Genomic DNA, 26,793 nt, shown 5'->3' with positions numbered 1-26,793 from the left:
TTTGTAAATGACCCAGTTTATTAATGGTATTATGCAGCCTCGCCTGACACATTAAGGCCCTGCACACCACAGATGTGCAGATATATGAACAGTGGCCTTTGTGAATGTTAGCAGCGGAGAACATATTTCACTGTGTGTGCAGATCTCAGCAAATTACATTAAAGGATGTATCTGCAGAGCCAGAATATTATGTGTGGAATTCAGTATTAGATGAGCTATAATGTGAGATAGTCATCACGTTTTCTTCTTGTCTGAACTGAAGTGAGAAAGTTCACGTTTAATCCTCTGTTTAGGTTCAGTTCACCCAAATACATCATACTGGCATTGCACTTATTTGGCAGACACTCGTATCTAGGGGTGTCATGAGAACCGATACTTTCGATACCTTTCGATAAAAACACAGATGCCTATTTTTTTGAGGCACTGAAGGTTTGGCTGCTGTGACTCTTAACGTCTTAAATACAAGCCCAAACAGCGCTTTCCTGGTTGATCCAATAAGGAAGTGCAAATGTCAGTTCTCAGAGTGTCCACTAGGAGCAGGTTTCATAATAGAGCAGTTTCTCATTGACTCCCATGTTAAACACGCCGTTTTCACAGCATAATTACCCCTGTTTAAAACCTGGTACAAAAGAGCATTCTAGTCTGTATGTTAAGGTCATATCTCCATGCTCCTAAGGAGCAATAAAAGTTTTGAGTTTAGAGTAATTTCTTCAAATCTATTCCCATGAGACCGCCATGAGAGATCGCCATGACAACACTAAGGGGGTACATTTTTTTGGCGAGGCAAACAGCGAGGACTCGCCCCGAAAATCAGTATTTCAAAACTAATTATGTCTTCTTCTAAGTTTGTCCTGGAGGATTTTACAATCTCTGTAGAAGGAAACTCTAATTAGGGGTCTAGCATCACATGACTGACGACCAGTTACAGCAGCGGTAAACTGGCGAAGCTGGAGCATGCAGAATGGTGCTGTGCTTCTTGTGTGCTTCACACTTGGATGCTGTATTTTTCCTAACACAAAGCAGATTTTTTTGCCCACTTTTAGCTGTTCGGAGTACACTGACAGTCTGTCAACACAAGTGGAGGACATGAAGGGAGGTCAGGAACATAAGAACTACTTCTTGTTCACTTCATTTCAAGAACAATGTGAGTCCTGACCTTCTGACCTCCATGATCGGCCCGATCTCTCCGGGCTTCCTGCGAACACACAGGCCATGCGTGCGGGTGCAGCAGTACCGCAGTGAGCAGATCATAATGTATTACAGTGCAGGTACTGTAACCCTGAACATTATGACTCCTCACAGCAGAGAACATAATTCATCGGCTGCACAGATTCCCTGTGATCCTGCAGAGCTAGGACTCTGCTGCAGAGCCAATAAAACCGACTACAAACGTTATATAAGTGAGTCACAGCTGGCAGAGGGCACACACACACACACACGCACGCACGCACGTGCACACGCACACGCACGCTTATGTTTACCTTTACAAAATACTGTAGTAATCTCCCAGCATGCTCTGGTTTTACAGCCTGATCCTGAGCAGCAGCTCAGGAGAGGACAGCACCAGGTTCAGATCTGAGCCTAAATTCACCTCTCTGAGACTGGAACACAAAAAAAACTAGAATGAGCCCCTTGTGGATGTATGCCTCCACCAAACAGTCATGGTGCAGTTCACAGCCAAACTGTCCAGACTTACAGGACATATGCAGTGAAGCCAAACATTCACACACACTGACACACACGGGGATTCATCTGCTGCCTATAGTACTACCACTGGACAAGCTGGTCTACCTCCAGAGCCACAGCTGCCCTATTGAATGTTAATTTGGGCGAAACGTGGATGCTTCAAACACCTCTTCAAGATCTATAGAACCACCACAGTTTCAAGATTAGTGTCAATGACCACCAGCAGCAGGTCCTGAGTGTAATGATTCCGAGGGGAGAAGTGAACGTGAACACAGATTATGACCGATCGCTTCGCCCCATAACCACTGAAGTAAATATTGGACCCATTTTTCACAAAACACATCTCTCCAGAACATTCTGACACCAAAATGTAATTTTCAGACGGACAAATCAAATGGTTTGAGACCGGTTTCTGTCTCAGCAACAAACTCTTGAGAGATCTGTGACCACAGCTGAGAAAATGTTCACAAAAATGTGTGATGCTAAATATGGCTGTTAGCTGTGTAAATATAAAGCAATATATAACAACATTATGCACATGTAACGTTTCATCCATCCCCTTTCAAACGAGGCCACGCCCACTTAGGAGGCAGGAAGTAGAGACTGTTGGTGCTGCCTGACATGTGCTATCTTTAGTTTATATATATATACAGTATATGTAGGTAAGGCATTGAATAATGGACGGAAACATTATGATGTCACAGTGAAGTTGACCTGACATTTTGGAAAGATTTCTGACAGACTTTTCTGTGACATGTTGTCAGAACTAATGTAGGAAAGAGAAACAACCGCCGTAGAGGCATTAAAAGGAGATTTTAATGTTGCATTACATTCTGTATTTTTCAGCGACTATCTAATGAGTAAACACGCTTAAATTCTGCCATCATTAGCATGTCGAGCAGCGTTCAGAAGAAGGGCCAAGGGTCAGAGCCGAGCAGATAACATAAGAAGAAGAGTTCAAATAAATAATGCTTATTTAGAGCAGCTAGAAGTCTGTGGCAGGAAGGTGTGAAGAGAAGAGCCTAAAAAAACAGCTTGTATGTTTGAGGTAAGTGAAAATAATGTGTGAAAAATCCTCAAAATAAGTTCTGACGTTAATCAACACCCGCTTGCCTCTCTGAAGTTACTTAGATCTGTGACGGAGTTGACGTGACGCTCTTTGTTGTTAGGAAGCTGTTATCGGCACATTTTTTTCGAGACGATTGGGATCATGCTCTCTGGGAAAGTGATAATTGGCGCCATCAGGCGCCTCCGAGGCCAAAGCAGGTGAAGCGAAGCAGCACAGGGCACAGTCCCGGCGCCTGCAGTGACACCCTTAAAAAACGGCATTCAAAACAACACATCGACTGCTTTTGAAACACGCCGTTTCTGCTCACTTCACACTTCCTCTATTAGCAAGATCTGCCTTTGTCTCTGTTACTTAGCTGAGGTGACATGGATTGCTATTTTCAGAATAATTAAGGCTGGAAATGTTTTTTATGGAAAAGAGGAAAAGTTATAGAGACGTTTTCTGCAGTGTTGAGGTTTTGGGCACACAGCAAGTGTCTCTATAAGTGGAAAGAGTGTCAGTGTTTCAAGGCAAGTCAAAGGGAGTCCAGAACAAATCGAGTCCAGTTCAAGGCCGTGATAGTGTCTTTCCAATGCCAATATAGTGTTTAAGGAGTCGGGATGCACCAATAATCTACATTAATGTATCCTTTTAACATCAAACTCATCAACTTTCTGTGTGTCCTCAGTGCGTAAGGTCGGCAACCCACCTGACCATCCTGAAACATGGACCCTGTCTCATTTCCATGCTTTGGGTGTGACTTTTTGGCATGATATCTATTCATTTCTTTCTTTAATAGTGTTATTATGCATGTGGGTCTACTTGTGGGTGTTATTCTTTAGCCTGCCAATCAACTGTTTTCAAAGCTCAATAACAGAGATTATTATCTATTATTATATATAATGGAGATATTTGATTTAGATTTTCTCTAGGGCTGCCCCCAAATAGTCGGAGCTGTGTCTTGTCAAAATTAAATGAAAACATATGTGACTGGCGGCTGGCCTAAAAGGCTGAAGGGCTCTTAATTTGAAGGGCCGGATAAAGGAAGTTGTGAATTTTTTTAAAGAGAGCAGGTCCCTTCGACCTCGCGGTCAGACATGTAATAATTAATAGCCAAATATATATATGTGTGCGTCAATTAGTCGACTAATCGCTCTAAATGATGACTGGTCAACCGGGGGGGGGGGGGGGGGCAGCCCTAATTTTTCAGTCCACTACCCAATCAATGTCTTGTGAGGAACTACTGACAGTTTGGGAGGGCAGGTGATAACGCAAGAGGCGACCGCTCGTTCAAAATAAAAATCATGGTAACTTTATTAATCCCAAGAGGGGAAATACAATTTTTTCACTGTTATTATTATTATTATTATTGATGTTACAGAAAATACACACATGCTAACAGGAACTGCATACATGTAATTAAAGCTATTCTTTTTAATTTAAAATGTTTCTAATAAGCTTATGGCACTCTAAAATGTGTTGAAAGGCGGGTAGACGCTGAAGCATGCAGGAAGGTTTACTAGTGGGAGGTTCCACTTTGACAAGCATCACAATGTACTTTGCGTAGTTGGAGGTCCGGAACTTCAGACTTCCCATGGCACTTGAACGCAGCCTTTCTCTCTCAACGCACGTGTCAGGAGAGGAAGCATCCGACGTCAGGCAGGGGGAAGATTGTGGCACTTTGGAGGGAAGTGCTGAGTGCTCTAATGCAAGAAAGGTAAGAATTGCTTTAATAGAGAGATGTCAGAGCAAGGGGGCTGCCAATGGATTGGTTAGGGGTTCAGTGCCTTGCTCAACGGTGCCCATAAGATAAACTGGTACCTCTCCAGCCACCAGTTCCCACTCCATTCTTGGTCCATACAGGGACTCGTACCAGCGTCCAGGTTTCCAGCCAAGGGGGCTACTGCCGCCCCGAACAACAATAACGGCTCTTAAAGAGGTTAGCTTAGATGCTGCAATAGCATCAATTTTATCAGGAAGGTTTTTCTGATGGAAAAGATAGTTCTCTCTTCTTCTGATTGACTTCTGCAAGAGTTTGATTGACAGATGATTCATCCAATCACCTGTTTGGTATGTGTGTTGTATCGGTTACTGATGACGTCTTCTCAGATAGTTGATTTTTTTGTCTACCTTGATACAGAAGAAAAAAATCTAAATGTTACGACTCTGAGGACGATGACCTGCAGTTATGAGGAGAGCCTACATGATTTTTAAGTGGATTTACAAACTTTAATCTTGAAGAGATATTGATCATGCATCTTTATCATCATCATAAATTGGGGCACACAGGGCTCAAACTGAGGAACATTTGTAGAGTAAGATCGATTCATTTTATTCTTTCCTGCCAAATGGCCAGTGACTCGTGGCATGTTTCCACCCAGTGAGCGGGCGGTGCCAGACCTCTGCACCACCTGATGGGCAGCTTCACAGCTTCACCAGCTTCACAGCTTCACCAGGCAGATATCTGCATGCTCCCCTGCCATCAGGGGTCTCTGGAGAACGCTGCAGTATAGAGGTAAAGGTTGGGCGGGCCCTGAAGCCAGTTTATAAAGCCCAGCTGGGGGACACCCACACAGAGGGCTCAGGAAACACAGCTGCTTTGTTATGAAACAGCAGCTCCGGTGGTTTAATTTTTTCAGTGGAGGATTAGGCCTTCATTAATGCATTAATGGATCAGTGGTGCACTGTGGGCCTGAAATCATCCAAGTAAGCACAACACTCTCATCCCTGTCTGCCACTAAAAGCAGTAAGAGTGTGTGTGCGTGTCTCTCATTGTTTTTGTGTATCAGACGTGTGTCATGTTGAGAGCATGCAGGGTTTTTTTATAATTATTTTTTATTCTAAAATAGATCCTAGAAAAATATGTCTTCAACTCAGAATCTAAAATCAGGAGGTTTGCTGTTGCGTGAAATGACTGCTGCTTCCCACAACAACAGAGGACTCATGCAGGATTATGAATGAGGGTGAAAAAAATGGCAGCAAGCGTAGACGAGACTGACACAGCTGCACAGGTCGCTGTCAGTGCAGTCGACTTTTTAAAATCTACATATTCATTCCACTGATAGGAAAAGTGCTTCGGGCAAAATGGCAACTCCTGCTAGTTGTGATCCAGGACTGGATGCTGCTCTCAGAACATGATGGCAGTTCTGCTTAGAAAAGGGGTTGTGGGAGCAATGATGAAAATATTAAACACGCCGGATGGGAGGATATTTTCTTAACAACGTTAAACCTGCACCGGTAAAAGTTTGGATCACATAACGTGAGCACGGAGAATCCTCGACTAAGTCCTTCAGCGTCTATCACCTGATTTTGTTTTTAGCTAATACAGCCAACTCCCCGACTGTTTTGGTTAACTCTCTTTACATCAAAACAGGCTGCGATAAACCAACGACACAACCCGCACAGCAACCAAACTTCAGACACATACTAGTTGGTGAACAAAGTCGAGCGTTAAGCAGCTAAAGAGGCAGATATTTCCCTCAGGAGGGGGTGGAGACCAAACACAGAGCTAAAAGAATTTTGGACATATACAGTAGTCACCAGGCACAAACCCTTCTCTAGAGGAATGATCATGTTCAATGCGTCATATCGCTCAAATCTGTATAACGTATGCTAAAAGGTAAAGCAAGTCATTAAACAATAATAATTAATAAAAGTATTTTCATCAGACATGAAAAAAAAATACAAAAAGCGGACATGTTTCTTCATCAAATTTTTACTAAATAAACATTGATCCAAAATTCTTAACACTCGATAAGTCATTTGAGCTAAGAACATTTATTAGTTTTTAAGATAGAATATTTTTTCATGAGCAGTTTTGATAGTTCCATCTGCATCTCTTTGTGGTCGTTTTGTGTCTCTTTGTGGTCGTTTGGGGTCTCTGAGGTCGTTTTGTGTCTCTTTGTAGTTGTTCATGTCTCTTTGTGGTCATTTTGTGTTTCTTTAACACAATAAGTCATTTGAGCTATAAACATTAATTAGTTTTTAAGATATAATATTTTTTATGAGCAGTTTTGATAGTTTCATCTGCACCTCTTTGTGGCCGTTTTGTGTCTCTTTGTGGTCATTTTCTGTCTCTTGTAGCCATTTTGTGTCCCTTTTTAGTTGTTTTGAGTCTCTTTGTGGTTGTTTTTGGGTCACGTGATGACGTAATCATGAGCGTTCAACAGAGAGACAGAAGCCCTGGCTTTCTGCTGCAGAAATAAGGAATGATCCAGATATTATTCTTTTTATTTACGCATCTGTCGTCCCTTGGCAGGTCTGAACAAAAAAACAACAAAGTAACAAACAGTACACAGTAGAAGATGCACTGTGGTACAACGTATACAACGTAGACAAAGCTTCAGTACATCCCAAATGTATGCTCGTCAAATAAAAGCAGGCCATGAATGATCTCTGGGATAGAAATTCAGGTCAGTGAGTACAGAGCTGAGCGGCTTTAAACAGCCTTTTTAAGTTGCTTTTGAAAGTGCTGATGGAGCTGCTGCTCCACTGATTTGTGGCTTTAAAGGTTAAACTGATGCTCTGAAACTCTCTGGATTGTAACTTTTCAAAGTTGGAAGTTGGAACCTTTCTCTCATGCCATTCAAATGTTTTGTTGAGCAGTTTTTTTCTTGTTGTCTGTTTGGGCCCGAAATCACATTTTAAAAAGGGTGTCGTATTCACAAAACATTTGATCTTAGCGCTAAGAGTTCTCCTAAGAAGCACTAAAAGTTCTTAGTTCAGAACAATTTCTTCAAACCTATTCCCAAAGCCTCTAAGACCAACATTTCCTAAGGAGTGGGAGGGACTCCTAAGATAAGACTAGAGGGCGGGATTGACCTCGTTACTATGGATGACATGTTCATCCCTTCTATGCCCACAGTGATTGGCTGAGAGGAAATTAGTCCCTAAGAGTGCATGTATGATAGAAACACTTCAGTGGGGATGTGAATGAACTGCAGCACTTTGTGGGGTCTGGATAGGGAATTTAACGACAGCTAAGACACGCCAAAGATCATCTGAGCAAACAGCTGTATTTTTCCCATTGTCAAACAGGGCTGAGTTGTACCAACTTTAATCTGCGGTGATATTGGGTGGGGTTTTTTTTGGTTGGTGATGTGATGGCATCCCTGACCAACTCTACCACGTCCATAATGCTGTCTCCATTAAGGCCATACCTTTTTAAAAGCTCACTATCATTGAATCTCTCTAAAATGTTGACTGCAGCAGCCATGTTAGCTCCTTCCTCATTTAGTCTGAGTGATTTAGGAGCACTCCAGATGACTCCTACGTTTTTATAGATTTAGGAGCTACTTTTAGTGCTAAAATGCTTTGTGAACTACACTTATCTTAAAAAGTTAGGAGTCCTAAAATTAGAAGTGAAACGTCCCTTATTTTTAAGAGTTACTCCTAAATCAGCAAGTGAGGACCTACTCTGAGCTTTTGAATCTCTTTGTAGTAGATATACATCGTTTTGTAGTTTTGTGTCTCTTTATGGTCATTTTATGTCTCTATGTTAATTTTGTGTCTCTTTGGGGTCATTTTGTGTCTCTTTGGGGTCATTTTGTGTCTCTTCGTAGTCATTTTGTGTCTCTTTGTAGTCATTTTGTGTCCCTTTGTGGCTGTTTTGCATCTCTTCATGGTCGATATGTATCTCTTCAAGTGACATTTTGCAGGTGAGGGCAAGGGAGGGCCCTTGACACCCAGGTCTGTGCCCGAAAGCCCGTTCAGTACTTCGTCCATGATCAGAACTGCTCCCAACAGAATCAATTAATCAATCAATTAATTATACTTTATTCATCCCTGAGGAGAAATTCTTTAAGAACATGTCACAAGAGCATGATGTCAGACTAAAGTGTGATTATCAGACAAACACTGATCATCTTCAGAGATTGTCTCTGCTGTGTGTCAACACGTTCTGCAGTGACACCTTATTGGCAAACTAATCAATCAGCCGGTGAATGAACGATAAAACTTTTTCAACCTATCCGAAAAAGTTTCTCTGCCAAGAAGTAGAAGAAAACTGAGTCAAACTGTGGGTGTCAGGATATCGTCACAAGGTAAAAATGGAGCCGCCGATCGCTGCATCTCCCAGATGAAACCGCCTTTGTATCGATGAAGACTCAAAGGAGGATTTCTGCCAGGAAATTATAAGAGAAGAGCAGAGAGCTGAGAGAGACCTGCTTTATTATTCCGCTCCACAGAAAGGAGCTGGCCTTGCATTTTTATTGCTTGCCGTACTATCTTCTTTATTATCCTTATACTGTTTGTAAAGCACTTTTGGCTCGCCCCCGGAACATTTTATATACAGCCGATTAAGTTTACATTTCTTGCTTGTGGGTGGGTTTTGTTTTTGAGTGTGTTGGTATGAATCACTGCAGGAAATGATCCCATTAAATGACAATAAAAATACCATACCAGTGTGGCTGTAAGTTCAGACTCTCGTACCACAGATTACAGACACTTTGCATGTCTGTTGACCGATTTAAAATTTGATCTCTTGATACATTACCCTCCGTTTCAAGCATCGGTTGGTTTCTCGTCATTGCAGGTAAGGAGAGCAGTTTGCAAAGAGATTTTCATGTTGTATGCCTTGAACAATAGAAAACAACATGGTTTAAAAATGGTTTTAATCAGCTGTGACGTACATGATGTGTATGTGGCCAGAATTTGTTCATACAGTTTATCCAGCGTATCCTCATCTTTAAAGCATCTGAGACTACTGGTTTTGCAGGTTTTAGCCTATTTACTACACATCTATGGAGCCAGAATTGGTTCATATATCCAGTGCATAAAACAATGACTCATGACCTATGTATGTGATTTCACATGCACAGAGTTTAACCATGGTGCGCAGATTTGAATCCCTTGAGCCCGACAGGATCTCCTCTCTTTCGCGGGAGAGGCAGCTTTTCTGCTCGAGGGTTATTCTGGACTTTGATCGACAGCTCTCAGGGAGCACAGGGTTGCCAGGTTGGGGAGTTTCGTGTATAGAATACTGGCAAGAGGAGAGACAGTGGCCGCATTGGCAGGAGGAGAGTCGGTAATATTGTCCATAGAACATATGTAATATTCACTATTCATACATTTTCAAGTCGGCTGTAGCTGAAATTACTTGTTAGCTACGTTTCATTAGCTACCTATAACACCTATCAATCTTTTTGCTCACTCCGTTTCCATCCTGGATTTATTATCTAAAAAAGCTTTTCCAGGACATCCTGGGCTAGTACATTTAAAACATGCAGCCTTATACTATAGGCTAGGCCTACAATGGTTCGTTCAATTGCCGATGCAGCCACTGTCACTCCTCCTATACGTGAAACTCCTAAAACCTGGCAGCCTCGGGCTCCCTGAGAGCTGTCAAGTCCAGTGGCTCCATCCCCAAAGGGTGAAAAAAGGATTCAAATCTGTTTGCGATGGTTAATATCTGTGCGTGTGAAATCACAGACAATGCTCATGAGTCATTGTTTTGTGCGCTGGAGATACGAACCAATTCTGAAAAGGCGACAGTTTATAAGACATGGATGTAGCCACTGTGACGTCACCCGTTTGTGTACCACCAAATCTGGCATTTTGGCTTTCACCATCTTGTTTTTTTTTTTATATACATATTTGTACAAAAAGGGCAGAGCTGACCGCAGAGCCAATGGGGATGCGCTAAGCTAAATGATAAAGAGCAAAAGATCCAGTGGAGAATTGAGCAAGGAGCTACATGTGTGGCAGCTCAACTACCCCTAAAATGTAACCCAAAAAATGCTTTTTAAATTGGTGAAATATGTACTGCTGTGTGTACATTTCATTAACTAAATACGCGCTAGCAGGCTGTCTGTAACTCTGAAGTTTTCTTCCCCCAACGAGCAGCGACAATTACTTCACTGGAACCTCACCAACTGAAACACTATCTCTATTTCACTTTTAATTAGTGCAAGGAAACTCAATCAATAATCAAGTCTTTAGCACACTGATACCTAACAATTGATTTGTGATTTGCAATTAACTCAAATTCAAGCTTCATGCTCCAAATTAGTTCTGTCCTGCATTATTTATCTCTTTCTATATTTTTCATGTATTCAACATGTCGAAAAGCAGTTTGTAATAGGGCTGTAACGATACACCAATCTCACGATACTACACGATATACGATATTCAGCTTATGATACAATATATATCACGATATTCAGATTCGATATAATTCCATACACACACATCATTTTCTGACAGATTAAAAAGGTACAGTGGGATTGTGGCGACATCTTGTGAGTGTTCCATTTACTTGGATTGAATTAATTAAACTGAAAACTAAAAACATCAACAACACAATATGTGTCTGACTGAGTCTACAGCTTGCAAATACTGGACAAAATGAATCAAAGATGTGTTGAGAAAATTAGTTCCATTCATTGAAACAGTGATACTAGCTTACAAGCCTACGAATATTTAATACGGTCTCAAATCCTGACAAATAAAGAAGGCAATGGACTCCGCGACCTTGGTGAAGCAGAGGTAAAATTGTGTAAGAACCGCCATCCATGTCCAGGGTTTGTTTTAGGTCTTGGACAACTACGATTTGGACCTTTTGGACAACTATTTAAAGCTGAGGCTTTATGGCTCATTGCGCAATACACTGAGCAATGGACAGTAGGAGAAATATGTGTTTTTTAAAAATCGAAGCATGTAAACCGTAAAAATACAAAAATGACCCTGAAAACTAGCATTATAGGGCATATTTGCATTACAATTTTGCACAAAAGGTGCTGGATAAATAAAGTTCGATTTGATTTGTTCTTTTTCTTTCAAAGCATCTTTAAGTACCTTATACAATTTTTATATCTTTATTAGATAACTTCCTGGATGCACCTTGGACTACTTGCACTGCCAACAACCAATCAGAATAGAGTGACACACGTAGTCTGTGGTATGTTTGTGTGTGTGTGTGTGTGTCAGCCAGATAATGGAGACATCATGTGTCTGTCCACGTTGGATCACTCTGTACGTTTTCATTTTAAACCGCTCTGCTTCCTCCCAACAGGCGTCCACCTCCATCTCTGTGTTATCTGTGCGTCTGCTGGAGAGATATAACCCAAAAGAAAATCGGAGATGCAGCATATTTCAAAGAATGAGACAAGCTCGTTCGCAACCTGCAAAAAACTGCTCAAAACACATCATTTTCTTCTTTGTCCTGAACACCTTTTTAAAAAACCTTTTATTGCTTTTAATCAGCATTTTTTATTCTATTTCCTTGTTTTTATCATATGATTTACTCCATAATCATAGCTACTTTTAAAACTGGTTACTTGTCACTTAAGTTCCTTTAATTTTAACTATTTGTTTATTCTCTTTTATTTATTATTTCATTTTGGATCTTCTTGTGTGCCACCTGTTAATATGCGCATATTGTTTAATGGTTGCCTTCTCCTTTTTATACTTTTAATGCAAAGCACTTTAAGCTCCATTTTGTATGAAAGGTGCTCTATAAATAAAGTTTGTTATTATTATTATTTTGATGCTGGAGGATTTTTTACAAAGCTCCAATATTTCTCATGGTTCAATATTGTAAAATGAGGCATAATGGCAAAATGTACGGTCACCAAGGACATATTCTGCTACAGCTGAAGATTATTATTTTACAAGAAATGTCATCGAACGCAGATGATGAATCCATGATGTGTGTTTGTATCTGCCTGTTTATGCTTTGAGTATTCATTCAGGCTCGTCCCAATTCAGATCCTTTCACATCTCAATAAAGATCATGGTTCACGATATAGATGTGTAGGTTTTCTGTCTATCGTGTGTGTACATTTTATATAATTTTGAGGATATTTGAGGATATTTTCTTAATAGAAACATCACATCAGACACAAACCTTTATTTCAGTCCATCTTAATGTTGTGTAAATACTTTATTGTTTGATCCAAACTTAAAACTTTGAATGTTATATGGAGTGTAAAGATGAATCCATATATATGTTATTGTAAAATCCAGTCAAAATGCTACCTTGTGTATCAGTGGCCTTTGTTTACTATTGTTGATGTTTTCATTGCTTTAACCATTCATACACAAGGCTTGCCATCTTTTTAGTGCTGTTACATAGATTTTGGAGGACGTGCACAGGATGAAATTTCTTTCCCAGACTAGCCTGGGAGTGAACTCTGAATAAAAGTCCCACTGTAAGAAGCTAATTATAATATCCAACAGCGTAGTATTGGGCATCAGTCCAGGCAGCCTTCATGGGCCAAGGCCAATTCACTGCATCCATTCACCTCCGAGAGAGAGAGAGAGAGAGAGAGAGAGAGAGAGAGAGAGAGAGACTTATCACCTCACCGTACCACAACAGACCTGCTGCCACCATCACCTGAGGTTTCAAATGAAGCTGTGACTGCACGTTTAAATCCACTTTCAAACTTTGGAGCCAGTCAGCGCACAGAGCAGCCTGTACTGTTGGTTACACAAGCCCCTACGTTTTGAAATCAAAGTACAGTTTTCCCTTTTTCTTAAAATCAGGAAGAGAATGCGCAGCTGTCCTTGTGAATGCCTCTATGTTTAGTTCTTCATGACAAGGTGAAAAAAACGTTATCTAATGGATCCATGTCCCAATTCTGACAGTTTTTAGCTGAATTCTATCAAACTTTCTGTTTTACCTACAAATGTTAACAACAATGGTCAAAAGGACACATCGGTGAATTAGCCATGTGCTCCTCTCTAGTGGGACACCCTGATCTCCTCTCCGTTAACACTGGAGCTGCTGGTCGTCCACATTAACATCAATGCTGCCAACACATCTGAGACCATACTTTAGTCCTTCACAATAAAATGAAGGACCACCCCTGTTTTAGGTTACCACACCAAATAGGCCTACCCCAGACATAATATATAATTTGTTAGAAATTGTTAATAATAATGCAAAATTATATTTTTTTCTTTATCCGATTACTCGATTAATACAACAATTCTGCATGACGTCACAACAATAACATACGTTCTTCCAGGTGGCAAAAGCCGGAGCGTTCTCCGATGGCACCACTATTAAACAAACCCTTATGTGTCATTTGACCAGAGTAAATGGCTTGAATTTCTGGGTGATCTGCACCAAAGTCGAATTAGAATATATTTACACACTTCTAACAATCTACAAGTGAAATTTGAGCATTTACACGTCAAATTAGTGGATGAAAGTGACGTTAATGAGAGAAAGCTGTAAGAACGTGGGTGGTAGTTTACAATAAAAATGACTTTACGGTATATTTTGGAGCTGTTAAAGTCCTTTTATTGTGGAAGACTGAAGTTTGTTCCTGGATGTGTTGACAGCATTGATATTAATGTGGATGACCAGCAGCTCCCAGTGTTTACAGAGAGGAGATATAAAGGGTTAGCACACGGCTGATTCAGCGGTGTTAGCGTCTTTTTAACCACTCTTAAAAACACAAAGATAAATTAGACTGGTAAAACGATATTTGGTTACAAAGATAAAAAGTTAAACTTTCATTTAACACCATTAAATTAACCCTATTAACTCTCACCATCCTTTAGTTTTGTAGGTTCAACAGAAAGTTTGATAGAATTTAGCCAAAAAGTGTCCGTCTGGTTACACAGATGTGTTCTCTGTGAGAAAATGTCTCCACAAACACGATGATGGAGGTTTGTTCCCAGTCTGCCCCATTAGAAACCACCCGGCAGTCTTATGGTCTTCTCTGTAGCACTCGTACTTTTAATGATGTCCACTTGCTTTAACCTCAACCTTTATTTACCCACAGGTCCCGCTGCTTTTTTTCTGAAGGAAATCAATAAAACCCTACACCTTTTGCTGTATATCAGACGGCTCAACCCCAAACACAACACGTTTTCATTTTGAACTGTGTAACACAGTAGCAGCTGGTCGGCTTCAGGTCAGTGGAAGCTGCTCGCGTTCTGCCACCTGGAAGTACCTTGATGCCTGTTGTTTGCAAACTTTCTGAAATGCCCTATTGATGGAATACTCGATTACAAAAAGATTCAATAGCTGCAGCCCTAAACTCAACATGCTGTTTGAGATTTGCGAGGATCTGACAGAACTAATTCGGCAGCTTCACTGTGTTTTTTTGTGTTGTGAAGTAAACCTTTAACTCCCAGTGAGATGGGGAAGGTTTAACACATTCCTTTTTGTTTTGTGGACACCTGCCGCGCTTATGTAGCCTTTACAAGAACCCGGTCTGGATAAACACAAGATCAGCGCTTGACAAGCTCAAACCAGAGTGTTTTTACAGTTTGGAGTCAAAAGGTTCTCTTATTTGCCAAAAGTGCTGTTCTCTATTGTAAGAGCAGATTTAGTGTAAGATACCAAACAGAGCATCCAAACAACATCTAAAACTTTTTTCACGGTGCCAGTAAAGCTGCAGTCCGAAAACCTCTGTGGCTTCCGTGCATCAACAGGTCGCTTCTCCCAAATATCCTCTCAGTTGACACAGCTCCCTCTCTCAAATTCAACATTATTTTCTCTTTAAAATAATCTCTAGGAGTTTGAGACTTTACCTCAGCAGCTGACAGCAGAGGAAGTCACGGAGGACTGACGGACTTACAAACTTAGACGAACCTTAAAGTAGAGGCCGATGCGTCGATCAGACCCAACTTTAAAGACCCAAATGGACACTTTGCATTGACGAACAGTCTAACCAATACAGATTTTGAAGCATTTCCACTCTTCAATCCCTCGTGTTTGCACAGATTCAAGGAATTATACCGTATTATGCCTTCAGATTGCAGCAGTGCGTTCCATACACGGCTTGCAGCGTGTCACCACGTTGACAAACTGGCAAGCAGACGGTTTACAGTCTCCAGTCTTCACTCTCTCCGGCAGCCTGTTTCAGCAGGAATCCTATCATATTAAAGACGTTATGATAACATTTCATTGTGTCTTTAACTTCCACACTAAAAAAAAGAAACCATCTTTCTGCAGTCGGCCTTCTGTCGACACTAAGCCATCCATTTTCATGCCCTGAATTGGAGCTCTAACTCTGAGAACGCCGCTCTCACAAACTTTCTGTTGCCTCTAATCTTTTCTATGATCAGTTGCTGTCTGTCCCACTTCTTCACAGATGTTGGCTGTAATCCCAAATACTAAAACGGTGCGAAGCAATTAGGATACAAAAAGACTTTGATCTCTGCAATAGTAATGCTCTGCCAGTGCCGCCTACATTGGTATATTTTCTTATTATTATGATTGTTTAGGTGTTCAGTAAGGACTGAGATTTTTACAAAACTCACTCAGCTTTCTGTGGATGTAATCTAATAATAATAATAATAATAATAATAATAATAATAATAATAATAGATCAACTTCATATAGCGCTTTTCTCAGTACTCAAAGGCGCTTTACACATGAAAAAAAAAGACAATCAAATAGGAAGCACGTTGACCAACACTAGAACAAAAGAACATCACATTAATAGAAAAACAGAGGATGGAAGATGGTGGATTTTAGTTGCTGTAGGTGATCCTGAAAAGATGGGATTTAAGCTGACTCTTGAATGACAGGAGTGTTTCTGAGTTCCGGATGGCGAGGGGCAGGGAGTTCCAGAGGGTAGGGGCGGCGATGGCAAAGACTCGGTCCCCCAGTGTGAGAAACTTGGTTTTGGTGATGGGGGTGAGAAGGTTGGCGCCAGCAGAGCGGACGCGGCGAGTGGGGGAGTGGCGATGGAGAAGATCAGTCAGGTATGAGGGTGCAAGGTTAATCTAAGCCAACTGAGCCACCAGAGCAGCCCATATTACAGCGGGAGCCCTGAGCAAAAACCCCTCAACGTCTGAACCTAAACACACTGTGAAAAACACAAAAAGTTGAGGTTTTTTTGCGTCCTCACCTGGAGAGATAAAAGCAGAAAACACTGGCATCTTTTGCAGCTCATGATGCGCCCAGTAGACTCAGGTGAAGCAGAAAGAAGAGTCCCGTCTGAAGCAGGATGGAGACGACTAATGGCTTTCATTAGTGCAGCTCTGGATGCACAGCGGGTTTTTTCTGGACGCCACCTCATCGTGCTCACAGCTCACGTACTGCCTCACAGCACTCCTGCAGAGTAAAACAACATCTCCACCTGACCTCAGCACCTGAGGGCCTCTCAGTGTCCAGCCTTTCTACTCTCCAGAATTTAACCCGCAGTCGGAGATGTGACGGTGTGACGTGGCTCCATAACAAACCTGCTCTTACAACAGCACGTCATGTGAAATAGCAGGAGCCAGGACTGGTATTTTTAGACTAAAAAGGACATAAGAGAGCTTCAAACTAAGGCTGCTGGGTGATGTGACATATTGGATTTCTGATCAATGAGCAGATCAGCTTTATGGGAATATTGGACAGACAGGATTTTTGCCTCAAGTAGCTCATTTGTCAGGTATTCAGTGAAGTGGACTAAATGAAATATAAATGATACAAATATTGATATAAAAACACATTTGTGACTTGTGTACGAGTGTTCCTTCACCTGGAGGAGCTGTCTGAACCCTACCAGAGCACCAACGCCTGGGTGGATATTTCCATCCCTGTGAAGTTCTCTGCCGACGAGCCTCAAACAAGCGGAGCTCGTCCTCCACGGGCCGAGCGGCACTTCAAGATATGCGAGGGGAGATCTTACGGGGCAGTGATGACGGCGCCCGCTGCAGGGAATGGTGACAACAATCAGGTGGGCCCGTGACGACTGCAGAGCCACAAGTGAGGCTCAGCCTGCAGGACATAAACACGCCGAACTGGAACTGATCCGCTTTAACACCAGATTTAGACTCAGACTCAAAACCACTTTAAGGTTACAGACATAAAAATATAAAGAATATTTAAAACTACAGTGTTTATTCTTCCTGCCTGCAGACACTCAGCAGGAGTTTAGATGATGATGACGTCTCGTCTTGCAGTTTGGTAGTAAATAGCTGAAAAACTTTTGATATTTGTTTTATTTGGTTTGAATTAAAGCAATTCTCACCTTTCTGGCACTTTTCTTTTGTAATCTTAAAATGCTCCTAATAATCATATGGCACACTAAAATGAAAAAGAAATCCAACAGGTGTTGAAGGAGCCTGGTGAATGTTCTCACTTGTCCAGGTCATAGTTATCATCAAAGTAATTTCAGTCAAAAGCAACTGGACTTGGTTATTTGTCTAAGAAGACGTTTCACCTCTCATCCATTGATGAAACATCTTCCTAGACAAATAACCAAGTCCATTTGTTTTTGACTGAAATTGCTTTGAGGGGGACCAGGTGTTGAAACTCAAAAATATGAAATTCTCATATATTTCTGATAAAAGTCTGACAAATCATTGTATGCGGTCTGAAGAAAATTATTTGCAGAGCTTCCTGCCTGTCATCGTCTGTCCGTTTTTTTCTAATATATGTGAAGTCTGTTTAATATTTGTTGTTTGTATACCTGGAGTTTTGTAACAAAAATAATTTCCCCCTGGGATTATTAAAGTATTTCTGATTCTGATTTCACTTGTGCTGCTCATGCTGCGTTCGAGTGCCATGGGAAGTCCGAAGTTTCGGACCTTCAACTAGGCAAAGTGCACTGGAATGCCTGTGGAACCTCCCACAAGTGAATTCGGCGTAGGTCGATCTCCTCCAAATTCGATAATAGCATTTCTCTTTCAACGCACGTGTGGGGGGAGGAGCATCAGAGGTCAGGCAGGAGGGTGGGACTTTGGAGGGAAGCACTGTGTGCTCTAATGCAGCAAAGGTAATAATTGCTTTAAGGTCAAGATACCACAATTATAAACTTTAATGCAATACTGGTATAAAAAAAATTCTACATGAATATTATTTTGCCTGGTTGTGATTGTTTTCGTTTTCACACTTTATTTATCTCCTCATTTGTTTGTCCCTTTCTTTTGTCCTTTTTTATTGACCATGTGTATTTTATTTTATTTCCCCTTCCTGTTAAACATTGTTGAATAACTGTCAGAAACTTAACGTGCCAAGCCTCTTGTGGGTTTTCTGGATTTTATTTGCATGTCCTTTTTTTCTTAAAGTCTCTTAAATGTTTTCTTGTTACTGTTTATTGTGTTAAAAACAAAAGCAAATCAAATCAAAAACTGAAATGCTGGATACCTCTTTTGATATTACAGCAATGGAGAAAAAAAAGTATTTTGCACACAGTGCCAGTTGAGAAAAAGACAGATGGAAGCAGGGAACTTTACAACACAATTTAAGTTTGCTGAGGTGCACCTGAACGCATCATGAAGTCCCTAAGAACCCATACACTTTACCGTTCGTTGTTTGTTTACAGAAGTCTATGACTGTAGGAAACTGCAGGCTATGGGTAAGCTAATGTTAGTTGCACGGTGTGTGTGTGTTGTTGTTGTTATTTATTACTACTTAATGTATAATTAACGGAGATTGTGTCGTTTTAAAACATGTGTACAAAAAAGTGCTGATGCTTTTGAGGAACTTAGTTTGAATGTTTCATTGGACTTCCTCGACAGACTAAAGTGATCAGAAAGCAGCATGCAAAACTTTGAAATACTCAGACTTCATAAGACTATAGTGTGTGTGCAAGTTCAGCACATAGTGAGTAAAGAGGAGCTGAGCTGCTGCGAGGACTAATTCACGTTCATTCATTATTCAAAAGTTTAGAGCATTAGGAGTGTAGAAACTGCCCCGTGACTGGTTCATCTGTTGCTCCTGCTGACCATCAATATTTTTATATTACAAATCAATCCATGTGAAATGTGTTATGTGAAAGAGGATCGTCACCAAAACAAGCACTTTAGCATCTTTCAGCTCTTTGTTGTTCAGTGTGAGCGCTCTCGTCAGTGTTGTTTCCAGCAGCAGCGGCTGTTGTTGTTGTTGTTGTCAGCCCTGATTAAAAAGCCTCTGTACTCTACCTGCAGACACACAGTCAGAGACTCGCTGGTGAGGAAAGTCGAGCGTTTAGCAGCTTCCTCAGGAGCTGGTGGAAACCAAGCCCCCACCACAGAGACTTCCTGGTGGATCCAGTCAGGAAGTGCCAAAAACTGCAGTTCTCTGAGTGTCCACTAGGAGCAGGTTTCATAACAGAGCAGTTTCTCATTGACCCCATGTTAAACAGGCCGTTTTCACAGCATCATTAAACCTGTTTAAGGCCTGGGACAAAAAAACATTCTAGTCTGTTCTATTAGGTCATATCTCCATGACAACACAGAGGGGGTGAATTTTCTTGTACCAGGCTAGTTTTTATTTTATTGGAGGTTAAAGTTTATGAATAATTAGGGGCGTGGCCTCTTGAGTGACAGCTAACCCTCACTTCTCCTCTGAGGTTAACGTCAGCCAGATGGACGCATCTCCCTCCCCCCAACGTCACATACATGCCCTCTTTTGGTCAGAGGAAATGAGGCGGAGTCTGACAAGATGGAGACTCCCATAGGTGAGGACGATTGGAGCAAGTTGAGAGAACGGACCTCGACTTAGAGGCTACGTTATTATACAGTCTATGGTGGAAATGGCTAGACAGAAAAACAACACTGCTAACACCATAGCAACGTTATACGGAGTTAATGTATCAGTTTACAGCTTCTTCAGCTGCCCCCCCAAAAAGGGTTAAAAAATACGGTAAAGCATGAATTCAAAAACATCCGTCAGTGAAAACCACACGACCAATTAACATCGATTAACTTCTTCCACAAAATAATGAAACGAGTTAAATCCTGTTTCTGAGTATTTAGAGGAAATAAATCGCTGCGCAGTGTTTTAGGTGCTTGACGATGATAATTTGGACATTTATTTCTGACTGATGGCCAACCCTTGTGCAAGCAGGCAACTGAGCCCATCAGGAACCTCTAAGACATACTTTCTGCCTTTTGCGGACAGTCCACAGTTACTTCCTGCAAACTTCATGGACAACAGCAAAGGCAAAAGAGCCTCACTAATCTGTTCTAACAGAATATTGTCTGTTCTTACTCTAGCTAAAAACGTTGGCGCGTCTCATCTTCATTTCACCTGTTCAATTGACTTTAAGGTGAGATAACAGACACTCAACTGTGCTGCATTACAGACACCTGAACTAAACACCTTGTTCATGGAGTCACAGCACCATGATTGATAATCGTTCTGTTATCGTGGCTAACCAATATCACGTTGAATGATAATGTTGTCATATCGCCCAAGCCTAGTCGCACGTTTTACCCCCATGAGTTGTATTTATTTATTTATTTTAAATAATATATTTCTTTAACTGTTTCACTTTTTTCATTGTGGGTTCACGGTAAATATATAACATCCATAGTATTGATGGCGTTGAAGAAAATTCTCGATATTCTGCCAAAAGACAAAGACAATAAAAGCGTGTGGATAGGTTTGGATTTTTCAGAAATCCTCTTTCTGAGATATGAGATTATTATATTCAGAGATAAAAATGAACCAGGCCATAGTGAACTGATAATGAATCAGTCTTGTCATGTGAAATATCAGTTGGGCCGTTTTGAGCGGCTTAAACTCAAAGTTAATCGATTTCAAATTAAAGCCACAGCTGGCCTCAGACGTTCAGATTAAACATTTGGGAAGAAAGAGCGCTGGCATCAGATTGGTCCTTTGAACGTTGAAGTGTGGGGTTGATAAAGAAAAGGTCGATCGGTGCCTCCCTGAACAAAACATTAACTGTGCAGCATTTGAAACAACTCGTTAGCTCTTCCTGTGCAGATTTAGTCTAATTAATTCGCTCATTTGCAAAACATGGAAAGAGATGTGTCTGCTGTTATTAAAACTAGTGCAGGAGGGAACACTTGTGTAGAAATGTAGGTGTGCTCAGTGATCCCTCGACGTGTCTTGAAAGGTAAAATGTAATGTTGTCGAGCTGATGGCCCTGTGATGGAAGTCCATGAGGGGGTTTTCTAAACGAGTCCTGGCGCCGGCAGAAAAGCAGCTGACTGGCAGCTACCACGATCCAAAACATCCCGAGTGCTGCAGGGCTTCTGTTTTCAGAGCACATCAAACAGCTCAGGAGAAGAGACGTCCTCGGGGGGGAAAAAACACCACCGTGTCCTGGATGATGAGGTATTTATTTCAACCAGTCAGAGAGATGGCTGCTGGTTCAGATCCGATTCTCCTCTGACATCACCGGTGCTCTAAAACAAGGCTGCTCTCCGAGGTTAATAGTGCACGAGGACTTGAGCTCTGCAGACTCTTTTGGGTGGGGTGAAGGTGCAGCTGAAATAAGAGAAGACGGAGCTGAGGGCGAACAGGAGCCTCTGTGCTCAGGTTTCACCGATCCACCCAACAGAGTCGTTCAGTTCCTCCAGAAAAGAGACGCAGATCTGACGCGTGAGAGACATGAGACCAGTTTGATGCTCAGTCTCAGCAGCGGGACGGGTAAACAATATGCTCATGTAGCCACCACTAAATATTAATATCAATTCATAATTAATGTGGGTGCAACATTTCATGGGGTCGATACTGTGCAGTTGGGTGGTCAACTGCTAATGATGTTGACTACAGAAAATGTTTGCATGATTTCTTTTCTTTGCATATTTAATTCAGTTGTCTCACTTTAAAGATATAAAAAGTTGTTTTGTTGCGGAAAATACTGTTCAAAATAACAGCAAACCTCTGCAGCAGCAGGGAAGAGTCCCTACACAGAAAACAAAGCATCAATGGGCTCCTTTCTTTTGGATTGACTTTGGTAATCCACTTGAATGGACTTTACTATGAGAGGAGCTGGTACAGGGGCCAGTAAGTAAGTCTTTAAAACACTCTTTTAATAAACTCTGGGTTCACTAACTACGTTGTTGCTGCTTTGTTTTCTGTGTAGGGACTCTTCTCATGCTACTGCAGAGGTTTGCTGTTATTTTCAGCCGTATTAGTGGTTAAAAAAGACATTTGAATGCCTTCACCGTACTGCCCCGAGCTAATCACTGTTAGCCACATCCTGCTGTTAGCGACTCTACCGGATTACTCCGTTAGTAGTTGTTAGACGAAAAAAAATGTCTCGATGTCTTATTTGATGTTTGTAAGTGCTGAAAAAGACCATGGGATACATTTGCGCAGAAATAACACTTTAACTAACGTCTAAATGATATGAAGGATATTTTCCGTGTTACTTTTACCTCTTTTCTCCCTTTCTCCCATTCATTCCAGTCTCCATTCTCTGCAGAATGCATTTAAAAAGACAAAAAAAATGTTTTTAAATCTAGTATGCCTCTGAATCGTGTGACGCGTCAGAACAGCCTCTTTACCTTTACAGCTTTCACGCTCCGAGCCGTAGATGGGAGCGAGCTGGTCTCATCCTAATGACTCGGCTCGTGGCAGGCAACTTGGGTCAAGTTATCGGGGTTACTAGAGCCGAAGAACTTAAGAGCCAGGCGGTGGGTGCAGCGATGAACTCGGGCTTTATTACGTCACAGTGGGCCGTGTTCACGGGCATTAAGGGCGCTTTGTTTTGCTCGCACTCGACTGGAGTATGGACCGTGCTATCATCATTCACACCGTAGACTCAGATTGATAACCCCACTACACTTTTATTTAGACTATTCAGAACACACCTGTCCCACTACGTTAACAGTTAAACGGTTATTAATAACCCTAATTTGGGCATTTCTTTTCTTTTTTAAAAAACAACTCAAACGGGATATTAAATAAAATGACAAGAAAATGACCGTACGTTTTCCATCAATGGCGCAGTTGATTAATCGCTGCAGATTTATTGAAGCACTACATGTCTTGGCTGTCAACAAACCAAATGTGAAGCTCACGGTGGCACCAGAGGAAAGTCAGCAGGACTGATCTATCCTCTGGGGAACATGCATCCAAATGAAAAGTTACTTTGGCTGAAACTCATGCCATTGAATTGTTATTTAGGCTGCCTGAGGACATTAAACACGGCCCTCCTCCAAAAAAGTTGGGCCGTTTTCGGACTAATCTAAAAAGTTGTGGGTCCATTTCATAAATCTAGAGTTGTAATACAGAAGCTGATGTAACTCTACGCTTAAAATTGTTCTCACGTCTAATTTAAACAGTCTAATCGATACAGCAGGGATAAATGCAAACCGATGCCATGCCTCCTTCTGCACCACATGCCAGAAAATCATGTTGCAGTGATGAAATTAAGTTTTCATCGTCCACCTGTCTCCACCTCTCACAGCTGCTGAACATCTGTTGTCCCTGAAATGATTCGGCATATTCCGTCAGCTGACACACGGATCAATCAGGTGACTGTTTTGGCACGACAGATGGACCACGAAGTAAAAAACAGGAGTCCGCGCTAGTGTCAACAACAAAAGACGTTGACACCGTTTTCATCCTGAGCACACCGTTCACACCTCTGTCAGAGCCTTGCGGTGGATTTACTGTTGAGAAAACATTAGTGTATTCCTTACACGCAGGTCAGGACAACTCTTAATTGAAAAACAAAATGCCACGCGCACACTTGATCCTCATGTCCAGCGGCAGCTCCAGCATCCTCGTCAACACTTTAAGCTGCAGCCGTGTCCAGAAGGCGGCCCGCCGACCAACGTTAGGCTCCAGTTACCGTTTCTATTTACATTCCTTTAGCTCAGAGGAGCCACCTGCTCCGGGGTGGGGGGTGGTGGGGGTGGGGGGGTCACTCTGCTTACAGAGCACGCCGGGCAACGGCTGAGAGCTGCACCGGTAAGTGTTTATCAGGTTCAAACTGATGCAGGAGCAGCTTTAATGTGACAGCGAGCACAGAAATACTTTGACTCATTAGGATCTCTCAGGAGCAGCTAGGGCTGGGAGGGTCCTTGTGTCCCCTGATGACACCTCAGAAAGACACACACTTATGTCGTGAGACATAGGCCTATCACAATAACAAATTTGGCTGGGTGATAAGTTAGCCCAGAAATTATTGCGATAAGCGATAATATTGCCGTTTTGAGACCAATTTTCAACTGATATAATGACAATGGCATAATATTGCAAGGTGAAAGATCGGGCCTCTGAGTATGCTGCATCCAGACCTGCTTCATCCAACCCAACCCAAACCGTCCACAGTGGGAAACATCCGAGACTGGTCGATATAGCAATATCATTTTGACATTTTTACTCCAACGTCTGATTAAATATCCTGGCTCCAGACCCCCCTGAGTCTCTGCCCACATCTCTGATTCCTGCAGCGCCTCAAATAACCTGGAGAGAAACAGCACCAGAAAAGTGCAGCAGTACCAGCTGCAGGAAGTGGTGTAAGAGAGACAGTAGGGCACCAGTAAAAGGCAAAACATGGACTAAAACGGCTCATTTTATTCAAATGGCCGACTCCCTGTTGGGTTTAGGGTTTGGCTCCAGGAGGCTTTTCTGTGCGCCCCCCACGCTACACGTACCTGCCGACTTACGCAAGTCCCACTTGAAAAAAAGTTCTGCTTTTGATTTTGATGATTGAAAATGAAAGGACATTTCACTGGAATTGGACCTTGTTGGATTTAATGTGACGGATGAATTTGATTGGTTTTCAGTTTAGAATTGAACACTACACTGAAAGAAAATGATCTGGTTTCTTTGAGGAATATGAACATGATTTCTTCGTCCTTTCTGTCATTTAACAAAAAAAAAGTCAAAGTTCTCAAACGTTAAATGTCTAAACGCAAGAACTTTGCCTCAATAACATCCAGTGAAAAACTTTTATTTAGTTCAAATTATCAATGCAAACAGACAGAAATTCACAACAATTTCTCAGCATCCTTTGGAGGCCAGTTACAGAAATATAATGTGAAACTATACATTTAGGTTTTTTCTGTGTAAAATCCCTTCTTAAGAATCAATGTTCCTGTTTTTACATAATAGATTCAGGTTTATTTTAAAGGCTACCTTAATCCACTCCTCACACGTCCTTACATTGAAGCAGTTATCCCCTGTGAGCAGAGCCTTTCATTGTGTCATCACACAACGCACAGCACCCTCTGCACCAAACTCCACTTAAAACATGAGCAATTTAAGGATGACCCTGCTCAGCTGCTTAAATAAGCCTGCTGAAGCCTCATGTTAACCTGTTACAGTGTTACCACATTACACATGTGGCTGCTAATTGAATTATCGATCCTTTACCGCTGCAATTTTACTTCAGTCACACTGATATTGAAACTTATCAAACAACAGGATCTTTTCGGGGTGTAAATGTCCTCAGAATGTTTCAGCATTGACCAAAGACTGGAGGGAAACCTGCAGCGTCCATGTGCGATGGTTGATTCAGTGTGTATGTGAATCATCAGAGCTTTATTATAGAGATGCACATAAACAGGTGCACTGCACATGAAGACAATGCAAACTTCATGATGAGCAGCTTCTTGTGTCGGGGAAGAGGGAATGTTGTTTTCAAATAAAGTGCTAAAATTAAATATTGAACATTAGATGAAAAACATGGGGTTTAATCATTGCCAGGGCAGTCTTTATTTATTGTTTATATACATAAATATATCATTCTTAATGTGATTATTAGGTCATGTTAAATGATTTTTGGTGTCTGCAAAAGTAAGTGACAGCCCAGAAGGACTCAGGTCCCTTTAAAGGTTCAAAAGGAAAAGGGGAAAAAAGAGCCGTTCGGGACTGTGAGTGGGCACCACGCGGCGGTGGGCATCCCTCTCAACTGTCACCAAAAGCGGCCACTTACCTTCACAGACAGTCCGTTCACCACCGGGAGGAGGAGGAGGGAGCTCGGCGGTCACAATGTTGCCAAAGAAAGACACTTTGTTGCTGTTTTTGTGTCCTCTGAGGTAAATTAAGTCCCGCTCTTGTGTCACTTTGTATCCGGACTCACAGCGTGGAGAGGAAGCACCGGCGACGGAAGCGGCGGCAACAACAACAGCGGCAGCGGCGGCGGCAGCAGAAACGGTCTGTTCGGCCAGAGCTGCTGTCAGCGCTCAGCACAGGGGGGTTGCGGCTGCGCATGCGCCCCACCGCCTGCTACTGCGATACAAAGATCGTCTAATGAGGCGATGCACCACCAGCAGAGATTTTAAAAGACAACTCGAGGCCACGTCCTCAGTCTTTATTACATCTGTGTATGAGTATATTTGAGTTTTCTTTTTAATATTCTTTTTTTTTAAGATTGAATAAATATAAAGCAAAACAAGCTACATAAGATTCAATGTTAATCAATTCATTTAAACAGTAGTTCTATGGAAGATTATTAGGGTCAAGCTTATGGAAA

At 41.7% G+C, this 26,793-nt stretch overlaps 1 protein-coding gene across 2 annotated transcripts in view; it reads right to left on the bottom strand.

The window, feature by feature from the left end:
- LOC310945601 (spermatid perinuclear RNA-binding protein-like) overlaps positions 1-26,438 on the bottom strand; it is an 89,892-nt gene extending 63,454 nt beyond the window's left edge. For both annotated transcript variants that reach the window (XM_083911741.1, XM_083911742.1), the window contains exon 1: positions 26,254-26,438. The gene's annotated coding sequence lies outside the window, so the exon portion shown is untranslated. The remainder of the gene's footprint in view (positions 1-26,253) is intronic.
- Between the last annotated feature and the right edge of the window lie 355 nt (positions 26,439-26,793).

Source organism: Echiichthys vipera (genome assembly GCF_963691815.1).
Source record: "Echiichthys vipera genome assembly, chromosome: 4".
Taxonomy (NCBI): domain Eukaryota; kingdom Metazoa; phylum Chordata; class Actinopteri; order Perciformes; family Trachinidae; genus Echiichthys; species Echiichthys vipera.
The sequence above is the reverse complement of the archived record's forward strand: the minus strand, read 5'-3'. Positions and strand labels throughout refer to the sequence as shown.